The sequence below is a fragment of the Anser cygnoides genome, chromosome Z (assembly GCF_040182565.1).
Source record: "Anser cygnoides isolate HZ-2024a breed goose chromosome Z, Taihu_goose_T2T_genome, whole genome shotgun sequence".
Lineage (NCBI taxonomy): Eukaryota > Metazoa > Chordata > Aves > Anseriformes > Anatidae > Anser > Anser cygnoides.
The window spans coordinates 33,772,309-33,796,591 of NC_089912.1; the positions used below are offsets into that span (position 1 = coordinate 33,772,309).

At 40.6% G+C, this 24,283-nt stretch overlaps 1 long non-coding RNA gene across 2 annotated transcripts in view; it reads left to right on the plus strand.

Moving 5' to 3' along the window:
* The window catches only part of LOC106040426 (uncharacterized), a 42,543-nt gene extending 20,684 nt beyond the window's left edge, over positions 1 to 21,859 (plus strand). Inside the window, exons 1-4 of one of the 2 annotated variants that reach the window (XR_010827911.1) lie at positions 18,387 to 19,941; positions 20,316 to 20,409; positions 21,407 to 21,501; positions 21,646 to 21,859. This is a non-coding gene — a long non-coding RNA (uncharacterized lncRNA). Of the gene's footprint in view, positions 1 to 18,386; positions 19,942 to 20,315; positions 20,410 to 21,406; positions 21,502 to 21,645 lie in introns of those variants that run through there. The other variant, XR_010827910.1, reaches the window with a different exon arrangement.
* The last annotated feature ends 2,424 nt before the right edge of the window (positions 21,860 to 24,283 follow it).

A 24,283-nucleotide genomic window follows, 5' to 3' on the forward strand; every position in this document is an offset into this window, starting at 1 on the left:
TGAATGTTTTTAGCATTCTTCAGTGCCTGTTTATCAACAGACTTTTATCTGCGTGTCTAAGAGTGTTTCCCCTTTCTTTCAACCATTTATACTCATTTGATCTTCAAATATAGGTTGATATTCATACTCTTACTGTCTCATTTGCTATTGTTTATGTTCAGCTGTCCCACAATCAGTTTCCCTTTCAGGAATTAGTCCTGTGCACAAAATACACAGTTTTCTTTTTTTTTCTTTCTTTTTTTTTCTTTTTTTTTTTTCTTTTCTTTTTTTCTTTTCTTTTTTTCTTTTTTTTTGGGGGGGGCAGGGTGTGTGGAGTGGGGGTGGAGTAGGGGTGGGATGCAGTTGGCGGAAGGTGTGAGTAACTATTAGCAGTTTTGCATTCATAATTCTGCATTTTGACACAACATTTACGTGATCTACACAGGATAAAATGTTCAAAAGACTTGGGCCCAGCACTTTTTTATAGAAGGTGCAGCTGTAACTAAAAAATTTGCTCAGGAAAAGGAATTACGAGATTATATCTGAGTATTTATCTCACCAGATGTCTAAATCAGGTGAAGAAAAGTGTGAGTGTTTGGAAATATGCCTGCAAGTCAACTGCAAGTTCAACCTCAATATGGAAAAAATGAAATATGAAAAACGAAAAGCATTTCTTCATGCTTTGCAGTCTGTAACCTGAGCCAAAACCAAACCAAACCAAACAACAATAACCAAATAGATTCTGCATCTGGATGTGTGCCCCTTAGTTTGCCACTTTATATATATTTACCCAGGACATTGTGCAACAGGTGTGTCCTGCTGAACTAGTCCGTTGGTTCTCCTTTATGGTTCTCTTGATGGGACAGATGGATTTGTGTATCCTAGGATCATAGAATATCTTGAGTTGGAAGAGTCTTGCGGAGGTCATTGAGTCCAACTCCTGACTCCACACATAGCGACCTATGACTTTATTTATCTACAAGCATTTTCCAAATGCTTTTTGAGCTCTGACAGGCTTGGGGCCTTGACCACTTCCCTGGTGAGCATGTTTCAGTTCCTGATTGCCCTGTCAGTGAAGAACCTTTTCCTAATATCCAGTTTGAACTTCCCCTTTTGCAGTTTTAAGCTATTCCCTCATGTTCTATCACCATTCACCAAAGAGATCAGCACCTCCCTCTCTGCTCCTCCTCATGAAGAAGTTGTAGACAGCAATGAGGTCACCCCCCAGTCCCCTCTTCTCTAAGCTGAATGGCATCTTTGGCCAGTGTTTGTACTGGATGTTCTCAGCTTTCATGGCATTTGATGTAACAAGTGTAATGAAGTGGAAAGGAAAAACAGAGAAATGGAAATAACCGTATTAGTTTACACTAATGTGTATTTATTAGAATTCTAAGTTTTCCATTGTACATGTTTTGTCATGTGTTCCAGCCCCTGAGAGGGTTTGAATGCAGTGAAATCAAAACTTATAGAACAGGACAGAATACTTCTAGAATTTAATTTCCTATTAAGTAGTTTGATAGCTTGTTTATACAGTTGCTGTATAATGACTTCATCATATTTTGATATCAAAAGATGGACTAACTTCCTAGAAACTGGTAGTGTCTAGAATATTACTCACACCTATAAGGTCAGCCCTCCTTTCTTCCTCTCCCAAAACAGTTTGTTTTTCCTATTGATCTTTAGGTTTGATGCAATATCGTTCAATATCAATGCAATATCGATGCATATTATGCAATTATCGATGCAATAAATAATTGTTTAAAAAACAGTTACTTTCATTATCATTACCTTTGGGGAAAGCATTTGATAGTGTTGAATGGCCAATAGAGATTGGATTAAAGAAAGAAAATAATTATATAACACAATGTGGAATGAAATTGTAAGTAAACATTGTAGCCTCCTTGTCTCAAAGGTAGGCAATAATGAACATAATAATTGTGTTTGTTTCTCTATGTGTCTTTATTCCCTTGTATTTTCCCTTAACAAATACTAAGGATGAAACCCATAGAAACATGATTCGCTACTGACCTGTAAGTAGTGATGGCTTACAAGTGTTTAAGAATTTGGTAAAATTTTACTCTGATATATATTATATAGTCTCATATAGGAATTAAACATTAAAAGTTAAGCCACTTGCTGAAGATAGTCTATCCAATTCTAATAGTGTTTTAATTGAGTAATTATGGAAATACTCATTGATTTCTACACGGAATTCTTGAAAGGGTGTTTACAGATGTCCTCTAGGATAGAGGGCATGACAGATTGACATTAAATACCCTGTTGCAAAAGCTCAGTGGTTAAAATATATAGCAGCAGGTGGCAGAGGTCTTAATACCTCCAAGCAAAAACCACGGTATTGCTTCTTTCTGCTTTAATGGTAGTAGAGAAGATCTGCTTTCCTAATTAGTACGTTTTCTGATGTGAAACTCCTGTACACTTCTTCCATCCTTCAGAAGCCTGAGCTACATCATTTCTTATTGGACAATCACTAATTTGAAATCGTAATTGAACAATGTGCTTTTAGATCTAACCTAAAACATTTGGAGTCCATATGGGAGAGTTGTCTTGCCTCACAGTGCTGTGTAACACAAGCCTTCAAAAGCAGAAGAAGTGAAGCCTCGGGACACAATGCAGCATTTTCAGCCCTTGGAGCTAGTCATCATGCGACAAAGGCACTGCCAACTTCTTACCCATGCTAGCCTGTCCTTTGTTCATGGATCATCTCTGCCTAGGTTAACTATTACTGGCCACAAAAGATGTAATAGCTAAGGATATCAATGATGGCTGTACATTGATTGAAAAAGCTTGAGTGTTCTGTATATTGCCTTGTCCTCTAAAAAAGATTTTTTGAATGGTATAACTAACATTATTTGGTATTTTTGTTCACAAGCATGAGCTTCCAATAAAATAAAGGTCACAACCTTCTAAACATTTGTATTTTGAAGAAGATATTATCTTTATGTGGTCATGACAACTATATAAAAAAACTGCAATTTAAAAAAAAAAAAAGTTTTTTTTTCTCTTCTTTTTCAAAAAGAAAAAGAGAAATACATTTCAGAATTCATACCTTTTGGGTGAAAATTCAAATGAAATTTAAACAAGAAATTTTGCATGAAATTTTGGGGGAGTCTTACATTAGGATTTAGATAGCCAACAAAATTCCTTTACAAAATGAAATACTCACTTCCTCTCCACAATTACTTTCAGTTTGCCACACAGTTAATAGAATCAAAACCAAACAAGACACTTGTGCACTTGTAATATGACATAAACAAAGCTGCTAAGTAAAATGCTTTGGTTTAAGCTCCACATCCTACATGACCTGTGGTTCTTTATCAGCTGCTTCTGCAAAGTAAGAAGAAAACACTGCCATTCTGACATGCCGTTTTTACATTCATTTTGCACTGGCGTAGGTACGATGGGTACACAGCAAGTGGGAATCATAATTGTATGATTTCTTTATGTAAATGTGTTTTGCTGAAATATCAGAGTGGATGGGCATGTTAAAATAAAATATGAGTTTAGATCAAATCTGCTTGTATCATGAGCCCCAGTCCTGTAGTTACTGCATTCCATGAAGATGTTTTTATAGCAGTCTTTCATTAAATGTGAACCATTATTTTATGACTCCCCCTTACTGCCTACATTTTTATTTTCCTTGCTCCCCTTGCACGAAGGACAACCTGTAGGCCCAGTACACATGGTAGGTTTTCTACTGAACAGGGTGATCTGCTAGGCCTTTGTAGCATCACTTGTTGTTATGACTGGATATTTTCCCCAACCTGCTGCATTCTCCCTATTTGGAGATGAGAAAGATTATTTCATATAACTTAAAGGAGTTTCACCAGGGATATATTTGCCCCAATAAACTGTGGATATAATGGCAACTAACCCCTCTGTGTTGCAGAAAGCTTCCTATGGATGAAGCCTATTCTCTGGATTCTCAGTTTTCCTTCTTAGGCATGAAGAGCTGGCATACGGGATTCACTATTATGTTGATAATTCAGTAAACAGTGAAATTAGATCTTCTGACAGTCTCCTACAGGAATTTCATTAACTGCAGGCCCAATTATAGAACTTCACTGCAACTACAGCACAGGGAGCCTATTTAGCTGCTTACAGAAAATACGTTTTCCACCCCCTTTGCTAGTCAGATGGTCTGTTCTCCATAGGTTTACATGTACTTTACTTCTCTTGGGGGGATGTTTGATTTTTCCTGGGGCTTTGAACTTACAAGTGCTTTTGAACAGATGGCAAGAATTGAATATTTAGCCTCCACACATGGAGCAGAAGAATACAGAATACATCATCATACACTGAAATGTATGCAGAAAGTCCAGATATGTTAGACTCTGTAATAGTAAGTCATGTTCTGCAACCACGACTAGTTGGGTAGACATGAAAGTGTTGCAGGAGCTCTAGATCCACCAAGAGGAACAGTCCAGCTAAACGGAATCATTTGAAAATGTAACCAATAAAGGGAAAATGGAAAAGAAAGAAAAAGAAGCAAGTCAAGAATGAGTTTCACAGTGCTGCCAAAACACTTCAGCATCCTGTGCAGCCCAGATAGACAGCCATAAATCTGACAGGCTGAGAGTTCATCTGTAGTGAAGTGTCACAGGCACCCAGAAAAATTAGTGGCTGAGAGAGGCGCACAGTGGTATGTGTTTTATCTGTGTTATCCTTGGGCTGTCTATGCTGCAGCTCTAAGTCACAGTTGTGTCAAAGGCCAACAGAAAAAGTTCATGGAAGACACAAAAGCCATATGCAGTCTGGGATTCCCTTGTTCTTAGCTTCTTTCAGGAACACTATACAGAGGCAAATGGTTAAAACCTAACAGATGCTGATCTATCCTTTTTGCCCACTGAGGAAAATGCAATGAAACAATAAGGAAGTGGGTGGGTTTGTAAGACAGCCATTGAACTAGAGGTTGGATAATTCTTATGTTCTGGAAAGATAGGGGATTGTCAATGGTGGTTTTGGAGAGGCTGCATTTTACATGATGGCAAAATATTCAGGAAATGTTCTGAGACATATTTTGAGATTGGAGAGAAAAGAGCAATCAGTGTGGTTAAGCTGGGAATGATCCACATAGAGGCTGTGGTTTAAAATATGGAGATTGCCAAGAATAAGAATATAGGATCTGAAATCTATGGCGGTGGAGATAGTATCCTCACCTCTGAGAAGACACTGCATAATTTAGGGTGTGTCTTTAAGAAGCTGAGAAGAGGCAGGAGTGAGCAATGTAATAACCCTTTATGATACCACTAATTATTGCACAGGATAAGTCAAGAAAACAGTAAATGAAATTCTCACTAGCCTGAGGTATAAGAAGAAAAAAAGGGGCATATCAGGAAAAGAATCAGCTTTGTTTAGAGGTGGACACATATGAAGGAAAATAAAAATTGAGAGAAGACACTTTGGAGAAAAAGAAAACAATACAAAATAATACAAAAAGGTGACAATTTCTCCATATAAACACACTTGCCGAAATCAGCAGTGATTGCAATTCATTTCCTTCAGGCCTGGAGATTAATGTCTTTGCAGTACCCTTTTATTGTTTTTTTTTTGGTTTTTTTTTTTTTTTTCAGCTGACATTGTTATAATTACTCTGGATGGGGTGTTTTTTACCCTTACAGTCACTACTTTCAAAGACCAGAAAGATCTAGGAGGCAAGAGCTGACCAGAGAGAAGCTGCTCTGTGCAGCAGACTTTCCACCTCATCTCTCCCATGGAATGAATGGATTAGACACTTGATCATTGTCTGTAGAGGGACCTTACCAAGCAGCATTTTGTTGAAGCACTAGATGGCCTTGTATTTCATCTCATTGAGGAGAAACAGTATGTTATGGTAGTTCGTGCGTCAGTGTGATGTCTTTCAAAGCAAGAGGCCATCAGTTCCATTTTCACTTCAAGATGGCAACCATGCCAAGAGAGAATTTACATGTTTAAAATGAGTTAGTAATTCTATTGTGCACATAAGCTATGAGAGGGTTGCCACTTCTTTAAGGCATTTTTGCGGGAGTCTAGGGGCATGAAACTGAGCCTTGCTACAGACTCATGCTGAGGACTTCTCTGAACTGACTCAGCTGCAGATAAGTACAGACTTATTCCAGCTATGGAGTCGCTGTCCCTGTGGGTGTTTAAGGACAGGTTGGACGTGGTACTTAGGGACATAGTTTAGTGGGTGATACTGGTGGTAGGAGGTGGATGGACCAGATGGTCTCGGAAGTCTTTTCCTACCTTAATGATTCTGTGAAAGGCTGATAAAAAGGACTCTGATCATTTCAGTCTCTTCTGGCCTGTGGGACTGGAAAACCTTCTTTAACCACATTGACTGAGTGGGCCAAGGATATTTCAGAGACCCATCAGTACCTCTCCCACCCACAACCTCCTCCAAGTGCATTGTTATCAAGGAATAGGTAAAATATTTTGTGTGTGATATAGTCAGTTTTCATGACTACACCCTGAAGCTATTGCACTGTGCTGGACTTGTTTCAGTGCCAGTGCTCATTTGTTGACCTGGATTCACAAAGTACTTTGAAACTGAGACTACTAGGCTGTGCCAGAGGAACAAAGTGAACAGGCATTTTGTCTCCAACTTAGCAAGACCAGTCTGCACAGATAATCAGACAGGCTGACCAGTTTCTTTCTCATTTGTCTGTACCAAGACTGCCTAGTGCCCTCCAAACCTGTTTGGAAGCCAGATTTCCTGGATGAAGTGGCCTGAAATTCTGGGTCAAAGAAGCTTCATATTCCAAACACTACGTAAAATGAGATATATTAAAAACAACAACTGTACACAGGCACAAATAAATATATTTTAAAAACCCTTCTGACTTCTGAGAGGTCTGCACAAGTTCAAAAGCATATGACTAGAACTAGAATTTGGTGTTTGTACCAATCTGTTTACTTGAAATGTATTATTCAGCTATTAACTTTCTCTGTGGACTTTATAAAAATCTAAGCTGTGTGTGGTCCCTGGTACATATGGGAGACAGAGCTGGAACTCAAACTGTCTGTGTTTGTAGCTGCATTTATTGTCTTCAGTGGACATTTGCATTACCTTACCAGTATCACAGGCGTTTTCCAGTCATGTTACACCTAGCTGTATCTATAATATATCATGAAAAAAAAAGAAAAAGAGAAAAAATAAAAGTTTGTAGCTAGTTAACTGCAGAAGATTTCACACAAACTGTTAGAGCTCAACTAGTTGATCTTTCTCTTTCCTAACCTCCTCTATCAAATTATCTTTTGCAGAATAACTTCTGGCTCACAAATGGAGTCTGGTGTTGAATCAGATGTCACACAGTATCATCAAAGATTTGAATGTTACATTTTATGAATTTCTACTGCATAAGTTTTGCCTGGTCAGTTCTTGCTACCGCTGTCCATGGGTCAGCATGGATTTTATAAACCTTAGATTATCAGTAATGCCTGAACCATTTCCAGTTTTCTGTATGATCTACTTATTTATAGACTACTGAAGGTAGTTGGAAGCATCCACCCAGACAGGTCTTAATTATTTCTTGGTTCTTTCTGTCATTTTCTTCAAGAACACAGATACAACTATGTCCTTTTTTTTTTTTTTTCCCCTCATATTTTTCAATGGTTTGCTAATACTCGAATCAGGTTCAGCATATATCAAATACCGAATCTCCAGGCACAAGTGTCCTTGCTGAAGTTGCATCTCTTCCTATACTGCCGCGCTCTCTCAGTTGCTATTAGATTCCATTCCACAGATTCCATAAATTTCCATGATGATGATGCCCTGTTTTTTGGTGACCTGCTGACACAGGGGAAGTTTGCATGCACTGGCAAGCATTGTACCATGTAGGATATTGCTGCAATCTCTCTTGTTGCTGCCACAAGCATGATGATAAATTAGTGGTAATAAATTATTATGGTACACTAGTTGCTGCAGTGTGATACCCTACAATTTTCACAGGTACTTGAAGGGTCAACATTAGACATTTAGGCAGCAAGTTTTGCCTATTGCAAAACAAGATGGTCAGGAATTTCTGGGATGCCTCAGCTTTTTGTTTGTCAGGTTTCTTCAAGTGATTAAATTGTGCCTTCTGTTTAGGAACCCTACCCTCTTAAAGTATTGTCCAGCATGTGCTTAGTAACAGTATAGTGAGGAGCCAATGTAAAGGAGATGACCAAAGGGAAAGAATAAGGGAAAAAAAATCTGCTTTTGTTTACCAGACAACAATTGATGTTCCTCCATTCTGACATGTTTTGATGGTAGATAGCTTAAGAGGAAGGCAGGAAGCCAACTGTTGACTTACAGTACTTAGCAACGAGTTAGTGCTTGGAGGGAATGTGTCCTGCCTTTGGAGCAGCTGACTTAGTTGGGAGTTTTGAAAAGTGTGTCTGCATTATAGCTAGACCTTGGGTACTTGGCAGTGACAGTATGATGAAATTGTTGGCATCGTTTGTGACTTACGTGTATCCTATGACTTGACTTTTTAAACTTCACTCTATGAGGGGGCTATAGGGATAAAAAAGGGGCAGTCAGCAGTTAAGTGTACGGAAGGGGAGCCATTAGGGCACTGAGATGCTTTCTGTAGAAGGAGTGGGAAGATTCGTGCTCTCTGCAGGAAGACCATTAACCTCTGGAAATGTGCTTTTGGTCCCTCTCACTGCTCCTGGTTTCAGACAAAGGTTTAGGTTTCTCTGTAGTCGGTGACTACAGAAAGAAAGCACTGCAGCACTATCTGCTTGGCAAGGTGGAAAGGCCTGGTTCTTTTTCTCTCCAAGAATTTGCCTCGTCTAGAGTTGTGACATCTGATTGTCTGTGATGATGAGCACGTGTTTCTACCTCTTATATACTGGGAATGTCAAAGTTCTTCCTTACTATCTTTTTACTGCTAACCTTCTCAGGTGTGACTGTGGCAGGGAACCCAACAGTTCCTTCTCAATAAAAAACGGCCTGTTGTGAGCAGGGCAGCTACTTATGAACGTGGAAGACCCCATGTGATTTGTATTGATTACTCACTTCCACACTATTTAGGATATATTTTTTGTTTGGAGTTTATGCAGGCCATCAAAAGGTTACACAAACACAGACATGTCTGCCAAAATGTGGAATGACTCTTCAGCTATGCCTACACAGGCATGTCTGGAGCTGAACATATGCCAGCAACACCCCTAGCACTGCAACTGCAAAAAAATCAAGAAAACAGTGATTGAAGGCTGGAGAAATGCATTAAAGAATTCCTTGTGCCCAGATTTGAAGTCCACACACACTAGAAGAAGGCAGAATTACAGCAAAAGCCTGAATTAGCCCTTCATTGAGGTTGTATTAATACTGTCTTAAGTTGGTACTCACACAACACTTGGAGTTCCTATAGAATCGTTCACCAGGGACTTGAAAACAGTACCAAGCGTCCATAAATGCCTACCCAAACCCTGACCTAGGTAAGCTCTTTCATACCTTTCACAAGCCACAGAGGCGCCTGTGCCAGTGTGATTGATGTTACGGGGTCTTTCCAAGACCTGGTGCGGTGGGAGTCCTATCAGATGTGAAATCCCAGGCCGCTCTCTGGTTTGGAAAGGAGGCACCAGATGAGCTGCCAGCACCTGGAGCCAGCGCCAGCACCTGGCAGCTGGTGGGAGAGGGTAGCAGGTGGAGGCAGGGGGAAGCATGCTGTGATGGCAAGAAGCCTGCTGCTGCAAAACAACACGTGCAATGGTCAACAGGCTTCTGCACAGGCACTGGGACATTTCTGCAGTTTTCTTGGCTTGCAAAGAAGCTTCTCTGAGTCTGTTGTGTCTCTTGAGTCCCTGCCATTGCTTCTATTCCTTCTTTTCCAAGCATCTTCAGCCAGTCCTGTTAGTCCCTGTGGTACCTTAAATCTGCATATGTTTCAGTGAACTGGCTTTGAAACCAGTTCCACTCAGGTGTTGTTAGACAGTGGAATATTTAAGTTAATTCCTTAGTCAAATTGTGGTTCAAAATTGTTAGTAGATTTGTGGTTCCAACCTGCTGCCCTTCTCAAGTCAAGAAAAAAATGAACTGAGAAAAAGCCCAAGTATTTTGGATCAACATTTTTAGAATGAAACATTTTGTGTAGTGTTCTACTTCAGCATGTACCTAAATTTAAATTTCTGAATCAGGAACTTCACCTTATCCCTAACTTAAAAAAATCTGATCATGAATGATACTCTGCAGACAGCCAGACCTAGTGGAAGAGTGGAGAACAGAGGAGGAAGAAGGTTTTTGAATAAAACAAAGAATCCATGCATGATTATTGAAAGGAAAGAGAAAATAAAAAATGCTGGTTATTTTGCTGAGTTCTAGATGTAGCTCTGCCTGTTAATGACTGCTTTGGTTTTTTGAGCAGCTTTTTTTTTTTTTTTTTTTTTTTTTAGGACATTTTGAGTACAGGTTTTGAATTTTCCATGCTCATCTACATTTGGAGGAGAACTCTCATTACCTCCCTTCAGCCTGCTGCTGCTGCTGGAAAACAGGACAGCAAAGCCCAGTATCACACCACATGACAGCAACAGACAGATATGAAGCCATGTCACTGAGGCTTCATTTTCCTCTTTGACCACTGGTCACATCTCATCCATGAGCAACATTGACATTGAAAGAATTTGGTCGCACAGCTCTTGTGACATCCCCTTGAGGCAATGCACTCAAGTCCCTCACAGCATGTCCATGTAAAGCTGGTGAGTTATCATATTCACCAGTCTTTAGGAGTCTTACAGTGGAAGCTTGTTGGAGTCTCAAATAAATGTAAGGCCTTTACTGTGAAAGCTCTGCTGCAGTGTCAGCAATATGGAGAGTTATTCTATTTGGCATTACTAGGGCTCTCACTGTGATATACTTTAGATTAATGAGACATCGATTCTCAGTCAAGAGGCTATTTAAAAAACACTCCTAATTCAATGGGTTGTGCAGATGAATTAGTTCGTTCAACGTAACTTTTGCCATTTATGCTGGTTGTGGGACAGGTGATGTGTCTGCCGTCTTTGAGATCCTCCCCTTCTTTGTGTACACTCTTTTAACCTTGCCTGTGAATAATTGGTATGGTAGACATTTTTTAATCAGTTGAGCTCCAGAATTGAGAATCAGGCAGCATAGGTGAGTAATCACAGAAGAGGGGGGAAAAGGGGTTTTGGAAATTAGGTGATTAAAATAAACATTGGACATTGGTTGTTTCAGAAATATCAGATACCTTTGTCTCCACCCAGCATGACAGAAGGCTAAGCCCTCTGAAGTTCAGGTGATGTGTGTAGGCCAGAGCTTACCATTCGCACTTGTACCCTAGGGTTTTGTTTTTTTCTATGTGGAAGACTCACTCCTACTCCATCCAGGTCTGCAGTGAGAGATGGCCTGGCCATTGCTTCTGCAGGAAAGGACAAAGATGCTACCTGGACCCTTGCTGATGGACAGGAGAACTCCGAGCAGCAGAGGCTGCATACAGCCACAAAAATGAACTCTTCTAGGAACAGAAAAGTAACTGCTTAGCAGACAGCAGGTGCTTTTGATCCTATACGGGGCTGTGCAGTTGTCTGTGTAAAATATAAATGTGATGGCCACTGTCCAGGTCTGCATCAAAAAGTGTCCACATCAGAGCCCCACTCTGCAGCAGTTGATACCCTCCCTAGAGATACCAGTGGCTGTATGGGTAAGGAGAGCAACCATATCTGGGACTGCAGGCAGGACAGTGATGAGAAGTGGTCACAGTTACTGCCAAGTTGTATCTGCTCTGCTCTGAAAGAAAGCTTTCATCTCTATAGTTAGCAGTCAGAAAAAAAAAGAGCTTCATTGCCTTTAAAGCCAGCAGGATCACCTGCTGTGGTCCCCTGTGTGAAACAGGTGGTAGATACAAAACAGCTTTTATTGTTTATTTTGACAAACTAAATTCCTTTAAGTTGGTTACTTAGGTATGTTTTAATTTTGTGAGCAGTTTTCCATTCCAGGATCCTATGTGCATTAGTAGCCATTGATGAGTGAATAAAAGTATCTCAATTATATGCACAGCAAATTGCATTCAAATGTATTTTATAATTCTTTTTCTGTATGCAAGGATTGTGTGGTGGTGTTCAAATGGTGTTTTTAAACCAGGTTGGAAATTGAGAAGTCCTGGGAGTTCAGTTAGGCACTGGAAAAGTTTGTGAAGCAGGACAAATTATTGAACTAAAGGGAATGAGATTTTGAGAAGAAAGAGAAGTGCATTTAGATGAGTGCGTTTAGATGAACCATTGTATCTTTGCAGTGTGCCCTGAGAGTCAAGGGTGTGGAAAAAAGACCTGTTGGAGAAGTGCACAAACACTCCAGATATACAAAGGTCATGAAGCTATGTTCAGGAGAGTCTAGGAATTCAAATTATAAAGTGAGGAAAGATTCCTGTGCTTCCATATACTCTGTCTGGGAATATGTTAGAGGGTGTGTGGATTGCAAGGGAGTTTCTGTAGATTCCCATGGGGTCAGAACCAGGAAAGATGAGAGACTCTGAAGACAAGCACAGATCTGCTACTGAGTCAGCAAGTGGGGCAGGAGAGAAGCCAGGTGGGGCATTTTGTAGACAACTTGTGCCTTTTGAGAAGTATAATTAAATATAACCTAGGCAGAGGTTCACAGAAGAGATGTCTGGAGTGACTTCTGATGTAACTGTTGGGACAAAAAAAAATTGTCATTGTGTGTCCAGACTTGGGGATGTTCAGATATGCAGAGAAGTCCTGTCCCTGCAATTCAGTTCAGGGCTCTGACCTTAATCCTGCATGGTCATCTCAAGCAACAATGGCTTAGAAAGTCAAATATCACCTTTGTTTTTGTAGTCCTTCATTTCTGAGTGCTCATGGTTGGACACAGTGCAAAACAGAAAAATCCATCTGTAGATGGTCTGGAAAATGTCTGAATGCTCAGATCCTAGTGCTTTAATATGATGCTGTGAATTTGGAAACATCTTAAATATGAAAAGAACTCTGAAATGTTGGCTTTGGTGTGTGAGGGCCCCAGTTTTTTTTGCCTGGAGTGGACAAAATGACATCTGTGAACTTCTGTGAGACTTTGAGTTCTGCACAGGAAAATGGAGATGCAGAATGAAAGCTGTTCTGCTGCAAATTCATATTATGCTTTCATTCCACCTAAGCCCCTGGGAACACAAGGGAGTTCACACTGTTCTGTCATGAGTCTACGACTCAGTGAACAACAACAGCTGGACATGTTGAGGCTGATGTCAGTTTCTGGATCCTCTCCGATGACACTCTGAGTCATTGCTCTTGATTTGATCCTGTGCAACATGTGGGTGGAGTACAGGACACTCAGGACTGCAAGGTAGAATTACTCATAGATGATCCTGATCCTGTGTCAGAGAGGACCTTGCTGTTATGTCAAGACCTTCCTCCTTGCATAGTGCCTGGGTGGTAACCAGTGAGAAGGCTTTTTGCATCTCAACAGTCAGATTTATATCGATGGCTTACCAAAATGCCTTGTCCCGTCATCTCTTTAGCTCACTAGATAATCCTGATCATTATAGATTTCAATCTACCTTCAGATATGGCTCCCTGCCAATCACAGGAAGGAAAAAAAGTCAGGCATAGCATGGAGTAAGTGATTTACTTGAGACTAAAAAGGACACTTTTGGCTGAGCTGGGGCCAGGACTGGAGTCTTGGACTCTAGCATGCAACTTGATGAACTGATTTTATACTCCAGGGTGAAAGTGGGCCACACTAAAAGCACCCACTTGACAAATGCTAGACACTTCTTCCTGTTGAGGAAGGTGCTAGGCTATTGTTTATATTTCTAAGTGCCAAAATTTTGCAGTCCTTGATGTATGCCATGTATGGAATTGCAAGATGCTCTGCTCAGCTTATGATTGAGCATTAAAAAAAAAGATCTTCATTTAAACTGCTTATTGAGCACACTTGCTACTTGCTTTTTATTTATGACATTCAAAAGAGACCCCCATAGCTACTCATGGAAGGGGAATGAGCTCAGGAGAAGTTTAGATGGGTACTGTGGCTCGAGAGAAGCTCAGAAGGCTTAGTGTAGTCGCATCATGTGCAGGTCTGAAGCAGACTCTGCTCCCCCATTGGAAGTGCAACAGGCCAATGGGTATAGCAGGCATGCCAGCTGATATGTGCACAGGCTGTAAAAACATCTTTAAAGCATCTCACTCTTTGTCATTAAAAAGTTTTTTTTTTTTTAAAACAAAACAAAACAAAACAAAAAAACATTTCTTGCTGAACAGGGACTTCTGGCAAAATTATGTGAACCTTGGAAAAACAAGGCTGAAGAAAACACAAAGCAGGACACGGCAAAAGGGTATATTAAAACACACAGTGCAGTTGTGAGATAAGGGAGATACTGTGTTTGAAAAGAAGAACTGTGACCAGTAAAGAACAAGAAGAACAAGATGTAACATCTTTATCACTGGGGTAAGTTGTTTTTCTCCTGTCCTTTCACTGGAAGACTTCCAGTTGGAAGGAAGGGAGGAAGGGAGGAAGGAAGGAAGGAATGAAGGAAGGAAGGAAGGAAGGAAGGAAGGAAGGAAGGAAGGAAGGAAGAGAAAGAGAGAGAGAGAAAGAGAGAAGGAAAGAAGGAAGGAAGGAAAGAAAGAAAGAAAGAGAGGGAAAGAAAGAAGGAGAGAAAGAAGGAAGGAAGGAAGAGAGAGAGAGAGAAAGAAAGAAAGAAAGAAAATGAAAGAAAGAAAGAAAAAGAAAGAAAGAAAGAAAGAAAGAAAGAAAGAAAGAAAGAAAGAAAGAAAGAAAGAAAGAAAGAAAGAAAGAAAGAAAGAAAGAAAGAAAGAAAGAAAGAAAGAAAGAAAGAAAGAAAGAAAGAAAGAAAGAAAGAAAGAAAGAAAGAAAGAAAGAAAGAAAGAAAGAAAGAAAGAAAGAAAGAAAGAAAGAAAGAAAAGAAAGAAAGAAAGAAAGGAAAGAAGGAAGGAAGGAAGGAAGGAAGGTAGGAAGGAAGGAGGGAAAGAAAAGAAAAAGGAAAAAGAAAGAAAGAAAGAAAGAAAGAAAGAAAGAAAGAAAGAAAGAAAGAAAGAAAGAAAGAAAGAAAGAAAGAAAGAAAAAGAAAAAGAGAAAAAGAAAAGAAAGGAAGAAAAGGAAAGAGAAAGAAAGAAAGAAAAGAAAGAAAAAGAAAGAAAGAAAAGAAAGAAAAAGAAAGAAAGAAAGAAAGAAAGAAAGAAAAAGAAAGAAAGAAAAAGAAAAGAAGGAAAGAGAAAGAAAGAAAGAAAGAAAGAAAGAAAGAAAGAAAGAAAGAAAGAAAGAAATTTAAAAAAAAATCAGCATAACGCTTGGGTTCTGCAGGCTGCTTTGCCTCCCTGAGCACCTGAGATTCAAAAAGCCCTGCATTCAAGAAGGACTCTTAGCAAGTATTTATATACCACATAAAATTGGTAAAAGGCTCTCCCCCCACCCCCCTTTTTTTTTCTTTTTCCTCTAGCATACGTTGTTTATCAGTTGGCTTTTCTTCTCACCTTTTCCTTTTGCCTCACATTTTATAGGGGGGGGGTGATGAAGGAGTGGGAATTTTTACTATTGTTGTAAGGAAGATTTTGGAATCTCTGAACACAAAGTAATAGTATTTTAAATAATGAGAAAAGATTCCACATGGAAAGCTCATCTGGCTGTGGCAGTTTGTGACTGAATGAGAGAAAAGTGCCCTAGAAGCTATTCATTAGGAATTCACTGGAAGCTCTCAAACAAGCCTGGCAGAAGCTGAAATTGAAGTGGTCTCTGACCTAATTTTCTTCTGCATGAAACATCTGCATCAAGGCACTCTTTGATGTATTCCACTTGGCTCTGTCTACAGTATTGTATCACATGGCTTCAGCGTTGCTTCAGTTTTAAAAGACATTTCCAGCCTGTAGAAGGTAATGTGATGTTACTGTTACCCAAACTAATCACTCAATGTGCTCCCGAAATAGAAACAATAGAGGTTCAGACAACGATGTCTGCTTTGCAGTCGTTGTTGCTGCCTAAGCTCACGGTTTAAAAAACCCAGATCTGTGATATTCATCTCATGTAATTCATCAACACCAGGAAGGGGAGGGAGAGAGGGGAACTGTGAGCCTTCTGTGTAATAGTATGTCAGAGGACACAATGCTTTACATGTGTGAGCTTCGCATTCTTTGCTGCTCCAGCCATACAGTTAGTTTAGCACATTAAAAACAAAAACAGGGAAATGTTGGAGGACGTTATCATAAAACCTCAACAGAAGGAGCTCCTGGTTTTCATTTTGCTGTTTGTTCTCTGCTGATTGACACCCAAAGCTCACGGTGAAAGAAACGCGAGCATGTTTGTGTAGATGCGTGGATGATGTGTGATGTATTTTATATATATATATATATATATATTTTTTTTTTTCCCCCTTCTTTTCTTTTGTGCACCACAGTGCACATTTCAGATCCTCTCTCAAGCTCTTCTCAAAGTGGGGTAGAAAACATAGCTGTACAAAGATCTCTCTTTAAATGTGCATGCACACTCACACGTACACAGATAAATGTATAAATAAGAAGTGATTATGGTCACTTCTTTACTTTGAATGAATAGATCTTAGCCTTCTCCAGAAAGGTTTTCTGCTCAGTCTTACCTAATGGCATGCTGCTGTTTCCCCAACCTTGCTTGTATTATATGAATAACTGTGGTGTCTTTTGTATTCCACCCCCTGAAGAAGAATCCTTTGAAATTCTAAATGACTGTGCTGCAGATTTTAATGTCTGTCTCTTAGAAATAGCCAGGCAATACCCACTCATGGAGCAAGATGCAGCAAGCCTTTTGAAAGTTATTCAGCCTGCTTCCTCAGCCTCATGAGTGTGTGCATGTGTGTATACATGTGCTGTTTAATTCTTTGAATGTATGGCAGGAATATTATTTCCCCGTGAATCACTTTCTCTTCCCGTCCATCTACTCCACCCCCCAAATCACTCCTTCTTTTGTTGACATGGGAAAAATAAAGCTAGCCGGCTAGGGAGCTTGCACAGGTCTTGTGCGTACAGCATGAGATGAGTTGGTGGCTTCTCAGTGCAGTTCCTTGCAGAGATCAGAAAGAAAAGGCAGCCTTTTTGCTGCTAATTAGATGCCTCTGGGGTAATCACAGCAGAAAAGCCATGGCCCAGGAGTCTCAAAATAGCTTGCTCCCTGGGATCATTTTCCCAGTTTAGTCTGAAACACGTTGGGTAGGCAGAACGGAGGGAAACAGACTCACTCCTGTCTGATTGCACAGCTGGCAGATACCTGTGTCCTCTCTCTGGTGCTTCTCCTTTGAGCCCTTGTTTCTTTGCTTCACTGATCAGTGGAGGACTTGTATCTGGTAGTGATGGTATAATTAATTCCTTATAGAAACAGTTGCTTCATCTCCTGTTAAGGTCATGAGCATCTCTGTGTTGTATGCATTGTGAGAGCCAGCTCTACCTCTGGAGAGCTTCCTTCAAAGTACATGGTCCTGAGAAAACTGGGGTAGGCAGGGGGTGCTGAAGGTACACAGCCAAGGTCATGCGGCCAGAAGCCAGGAAGCAAACTTCACCTCATCTTCTGATGACCAAAGTGCGGCACTTTGCAGTGGGAACACCCTGTCTCATCTTCTGCAGACAAGCACCAGGCCAGCCCTCAGTGCCTGTCGCCAGCAATAAATCTCCTTGAACTAATTTTGTAAAAGACAAAGCCAATGCTGTACAAAAAACAAAGAAGCCCCATAGCTTCTTTTGCACTTCTGTTGTTTCTGGAAGGGCAGTGAGGAGCAGGGAACCCCTCTCCCACTGCATTCACAGATAACAGTCCCAAAGAGTTATTTCAGAGAACATATTTAAATAAGAAAAGGCAAGGTCTCCCAGCGAGTGTCGAGGCTGATTTACACTTCTGCATGGACGTGGCTGGCTGCGGATGGTGCCTGGCAGAAGCTTATCATGCCCACTCTAAAAATAACCATCTCCAATGGGCAAGATCTGCTCACTCAGCCCCAGCCTTGGTTTGCAAACAGTGACATGACATTCAGAAGTGGCAGAGAGACTCTTTGGCAGGTCTGTGATGCTTAAAAATCCAGAGAGGTCACAGCAGCAGGGCTTAAAACGAGTGGCTTCTGCCTAGGGAGAGTCCAGTTTGCTCCCCAAGAGTGGGAGGGGCTGAGGGCTGTAGTTTGCTCTCCCTGTTTTGTTTTTGTTTTTGTTTCCCACAAATTGCCCCTTTCTTCCCCTCTGTCCCTGCACACACACCCCTCTACCACTGCCCCTGCTTTTCTCAGGGTTTTATGATGGTGGCACAGACCTGCCTGGTATGGGGGTGGTCCTGCCATCCAAATGCTCCCGACCCAGCCCCTAGTCCTTGCAGAAATTAAAGCTGCTGTTGTTTCTTACTGGTTGTCCTGAGCTCTGGAGACCCCTGTTTTGCAGTGCAGTAAGCTCCAGCCTCTTCACCAGTGTGATGTTTCCTCTTTATCCACCCCCTTACATCTGAATCCTGGAAGACAAGCTGGGTTTTGTCTATTCATTTGGCAGATGGTTAGGTTCAGATCTTACAGGAACATAATGTTAGAAATGGAGCATGTGTGTGTTTGTGTTTGTGTGTGGTGGGGAAGGGATCCTGGATCATTTTCTTCCTCTGTGGTCCTATAACCGCTGGCAGTTTCATACAAACTCCTCTAGGTAACAGGAATAAAAAAGCTGCCTTTTTTTTTTTTTTTTTTTTTTCTCCTCCATTTTTTTTTCTCTCCCTCAAGTCTGTGCTGTATATACCAGCAGTGTGGTCTAGGCCAATGCTGAACATTTGTGCCTTGGACAATAGCACAGCCTGGCCTGACTATTATCAGCTGCTGTTTTCTGGTTAGCTTTCCTTTTATTCAAGTGCACAATGCAAGCCTTTATCACCCTTCAGTCATAGTGACTCTTGAGGAATACATCTGGTTTTCTCTTTCAGCAGCTCTGAAAAGGTCAGTCTGTTCATTTCTTATTCGCAGGACACCACATTTTTTTTTTCTGAGCTGGAAAGACAGGCCTACACCTTTTCATTCCGTCTTGTACGTAATTAGACATGGTGTCGCTCTAGAAACCTACCCTTGAAATCCTCCCGAGTAACTCTTTCAGAGATGGGGGAGAAGCAGAGAGGGAGAGGGAGAGTGGGGGGACCACTTCCATCCGGTCTTAAATCTCATTGTGTGGCCACAAAAGCACTTCCCCCAGCGTTGCCAGCGTGCTTTTTTCTCTTCTTCTTCCTTTTTGTCCCCCTTTTCCCTCCCAAGGCTGGTTACTGCTTTACTGACACGCCGCACATGATAGAAGCTCTCGCACAAAGAAGTCCACAGATTATTTGTGCAAACGCGATTGTAATCATTTTCACTTCAGCGACGTCCCACATTCTTCACACAGGCTGTAACATAATAACAAGTGTGCCCATGAGGAAAGCGCTCGCAGCAGCTGGTGTCTGACAAATTATCCCGCTCCAGACAGGCAAATGGTGACTTGAGCTCCAGCAGTCAGATGGACGTGTGTTTTGGGTTGCCTCTGCAAGCCAGGCAGGGTGGGCTAAATCCTCCACTGGTGGAAATCAGCACGGTCCGCCCCCCACCCCCCCCTCCAAAGCCAGGCGTTTCCACTGCTGCTGAAGGACACTTTTCCTCCCCAGCTGCTGCTCAGGAGGTTCAGCCTGAGAGGCACTGTGCACGGCTGAGGCTGCTGCCCCAGCAGTGGATGTTTCTGCTGCCTCCGGCTGAAGAGAAAACAATGCAAGGCTGGATGGTCCTCTTTCTCCTCAAGGATGACTGCCAACAACACCCAAAGGGGAGAAACGGGGATGTTTCATAAAATTAATCATTGATCAGTGTGAAACAAAGTAGGAACATCACCTTATTTTCTGCCAGGCAGGCAGGATTGGAGCTGCTAAGACTCAGTCAAGGGACATTTGGAGTAAAACTGCTGGTTTATTAAGTTGTCATGCCAAGGCAACTAAGATATCAGAGTACGATTCCTGAACTCTTGAAACATATCCAGATTGCAGAGTTTCTGGTTGGTTTTCTTTCCACATTTCAGCTTTTTTTTTTTTTTTTTTTTTTTTGTGTGTGTGTTTGTGTGTGTGTGTGTACGTACATGGTAGAAAGCCTTGATGCAGACTAAAACCTGAGAGAAAGCTATCTGATTCTCTTTGTGTCCACCACGTTTTTCTGTGTGTTCAGGGAGGCATGGTTGCAGTTTTTTGGAGCATCTTTCCTGGGATGAAATCTCTTCCTCTTTTGTTCTTTGAAACATTACCACAGAACTTGAGTACTTGGTGCAGGGCTTCTTCCCATGCAGGGTCAGTCCATACAGCTTGAATTGCTTAACACTAAACATGAACTTTTAGAATTCAGACATCAGGATTTTTTTCTTTTTCTTTTCATTAGCAATTTCTATCTCCAAGCTAAATATGAAGATGCCTCATGTCCCCATCTGCCACCTTGAGTCGGTGCTCACAACGAAGCCAACAGAGTTGAACAGGTAAAAGTACGCCATGGGAGAGCACTGTCGAAATGGCTGAGGCAAGTGAGAGCAGAGACCTCCCATTTCTGCTGCAGCCTTTTCCAGGGAGATGGTAGGTGTCTTCCTGCACAACAGAGCCCAGGAGCATTGCCTTTTCCTAAGGAGTTTACAGCAGAGTGGGAGGAGAAAAATGAGCTTAAAGAGGCAAATTAATTTGCCACCACACTATACCACACCGCAAGCTATCTGCGAGACTAGGAACAGATCCTCCTCCTCCTGCATCTATTTATTGAGTCACTGGACCATGTCTTCCCTAATGGGCAGCCCCTCTTCCTTGCTTTCAAAAGAAGACTTGATCTACTGCTCCAGTATGGCAGATGTGTATAAAGCCATGTTTCTTATTTAAGTTTCATATTTTAAAACAAGGGACTGACTAAAGACAGAGGGAATGTAGTTTCGGGTACTGAATTCCTTGACTGGTCTGGAGTTATATATACTATATATATGTATATATACACATATACACACTCACACATATATATTTCAAAAGAAAGCCTTCTGAGACTTTTTGTGATTTACAGTCCTTTAGCAGTGAATAATGTCTTCAGAATACAGAAGGAACTTTTGAAATCTTCCATAAATTGTCTATAAGATACCAGTTCCTACTAATACAGTCAGACTTCAGGGTTTATCATAGTTTGTATCAAGGACCCTGATTTTCATAGGTTCAGAACAATGTGGTCTTAAAATCTGCGCATAGTTAAAACACATTTGTAGTCTTATCACATTGGACTTACAGTAAATTGGAATACAAATTAGAAAAGTGTAGAACAGTTACGTGCTTTTTGATTACTTCTTGTAGAAAGATATAAAAGTTCAGAGTATTGGCATGCTGTAAAAGGTACTGTTCCTTTCTTTTCAACATTGCATATCTGACAATTTATGCTTTTTTTTTTTTTTTTCCATGATGCTGAATTACCATCACCTTGTCTCACACAATTTGCCTGCACACAAGATATCAAAACATGGAAAGAAAGAGCTGGACCCTGGCTGAAAGCCTGAGGTGTAGTCATCTTCACTATGCTCCAGCATTCTGAATAAGGATGAAAAGTAGGTCTTCCATGAAAAGTCACCTCTCTCACTAACATCCTGTGGCAGCGAGTTTTGTAAGCTCTCCACAGAATATATCCGTTTAATTGTTTGCTTTTTGCTATTCTTCTACATGCACTGAGTTCTGTTGGTTTGTCTTTTCAGGATAAAGCAAGCCATGGTGATATCCTCTATCAGAATATAAACTTGCAACACACAACTTGTTTTGGACCAGTGGAGACCTCTGTCTCCAGCTGCAGCTCTAACAGAAATAACAATGAATATAATAAATGACAAGTACAAGACACATCAGAAGAAGCAGATTAAATCACCTATCATTAAAAGAAACCTGTCTACCAATAGATTATAAATGTGTCAGTAATTTACCCCATTATGGAAAAAAAATAAAATTAAAAATAAAATAAAAATAAAAATAAAAAGGACATCATCTGATGATTATTTTGCATTTGTTTCCAATTGGGAAGATGCTTCTGTGACAAAGCTGAAAGATTTCATTTAAATTTTTGAAAAAATTTATCTTTCTTCTTAGTGGCCAAAGCTGAAAGGCCAGAAAGAACAGCTCCCATGAGAAGGGACAGTCTTACTACAGCTGTGATAGTCTCAGGACATAAGCAAGAGAAAGTCTGTAGCTTCCAATGAAATTTTCTGTCAGAGATAGTCTAACAGATATATATCTGATTTGGCTCAGAGTAGTTATTTTCAGCTTTGAAGTTTTTCAAACATAAAGAGAAGTTTTTGAGAGTGGAAATCTTTTCTACTTTTTCCAACTACACCTGGTTTATGTGTTTAAACATATGACCTCAACTGGCAAATGTTGTCTTACATTTCAGCAAGGTCATTTTGATGTTTCTGGAACACTTTATTCAAAAAACTTCATTTCATAGGTAATTTCAAGGTTTCATTCCAATTGGAGGTGAATGGTGTCAAAACTGCTTGCATTGCTTAACAAATTAAAAGTTACAGTTTTCAATCAGGTCTTCTACAAATACGGACAAATTTCTTCAGAAATAGGCACTGTACTTCACCTGGCAACCTTAAAAATTTGCACGCCCTTCCAGTTTGGGAGGTTTCTGAGAAACTTCATTACTGGGTGAGCAGCCAGTCAGAAGCCATAGATGTGCACTTGCCTGCAGCACTCTATCAGTTTCAGAGCATCCTGTCTTTATATTAGCTGCCTTGGAAAGCTTTTGAGCAAGTTTGTTCCTAATGTATTTGAGTTAAAAATGCCAGAAGTTTTCCAATGAGAAGTTAGGGCATTGTCTTTGCCTGTCTCTCTAGAGTTGTATGACTGTGCATGGCAAGTGCTAGGAAAATGCACATAGGCATCTTCTTTTACATGTATGTAATGTACACGTACATCTGCAGTGTGTAAATGTGACAGCCACTGTCTAGAGAGGCATGCTTCATCCTTGGTAGGTAGGCCAACTTCAAGCCAGAATGGGGAAATGCTTCCTTTGCTGGAGGCCAAAGAGATCTTTCACTCCTATATTTGGTGGGCTACCCATTTCCATGTATCAGTGGAACTCCAGAGTTACACCGTCCATCCCCAGCTCTCCCTTCACAATAACGTATGCATGGACATGTGAAATCAGGCTATAGACCATCTAGCCCACCATGTGTAAATTCCAACACTTGACATAATGCTTTTCTGTTGTTTTAACTGTTGTTGTTGTTGTTGTTGTTGTTTTTTCCCTCATGATTTACAAATCCTGTTGAGACTGATGCTGAAGAATTTTATTTTCTTTATTTTTTTTTCTCATTTATTTTTTTCTTTATTTCTTGATTATTTTCTTGATTTTTTTTTTTCTCCAGAATGATTTGTGCATGTTACCATTGTAAATGCTCTTGTGTTGCTGCTCAGACAGTATTTATAGTTAAAATGATTGACATTGGTATCATTTTTTGTTTTAAACAAGTGGAGGAAAATTGCATGACTTTAGCATTTTTTAAGTATGTTCACAATCAGATGTATATCTTGGTAATTTGATTTATAGGAGATGGCAACAAAAGCGTTATCTGTGGAGTGCTTTTCAGTAATTCATAATTCCGTAAATGTGCAAAACCATCACCTATGTTTAGAGACACAATTGTTATTGAAAATTACATATATGCTTAAAAGTTTGCCCCCTCAGCTGAGCCTATCTGCATATGTTTGCTGTGCCACTTAGGTGACCAGGTGAAGTTCAGTGTATGCACATGCATGGAGTCTTAGAAAAGGTACTCAGTTTCCCCTGTCCACCAAAAGCTGTGAAGTTCAATATGCCACAAAACCATAAGACAGCCTGATAATTCTTAGGGAGTGTGAAATGTTAGGTTCAGTTCTGAAATAGATTGGAATTTCTTATATTGTCCAAATAAATGGGACAAGAGAGATTACACTTTGTTATAACATCAACAGATCCATACTATATTTTGGGGCCAAACTTACGGACACCTGTCTGCTCCAGAACCATAGAATCATAGAACTGTAGAATGGTTTGGGTTGGAAGGGATCTCTACAGATCACCCAGTTCCAACATCACTGCCATGGGCAGGGACACCTCCCACCAGACCAGGTTGCCCAAAGCCCCATCCAGCCTGGCCTTGAACACCTCCAGGGATGGGGCATCCACAGCTTCTCTGGGCAACCTGTTCCAGTGCCTCACCACCCTTTGAGTGAAGAATTTCCTCCTAACCTCTAATCTAAATCTCCCCTTTTTTAGCTTAAAACCATTACACCTTGCCCTATCACTACATACCCTGGTAAGGAGTATCTCCCCATGTTTCTTGCAAGGCACCTTTA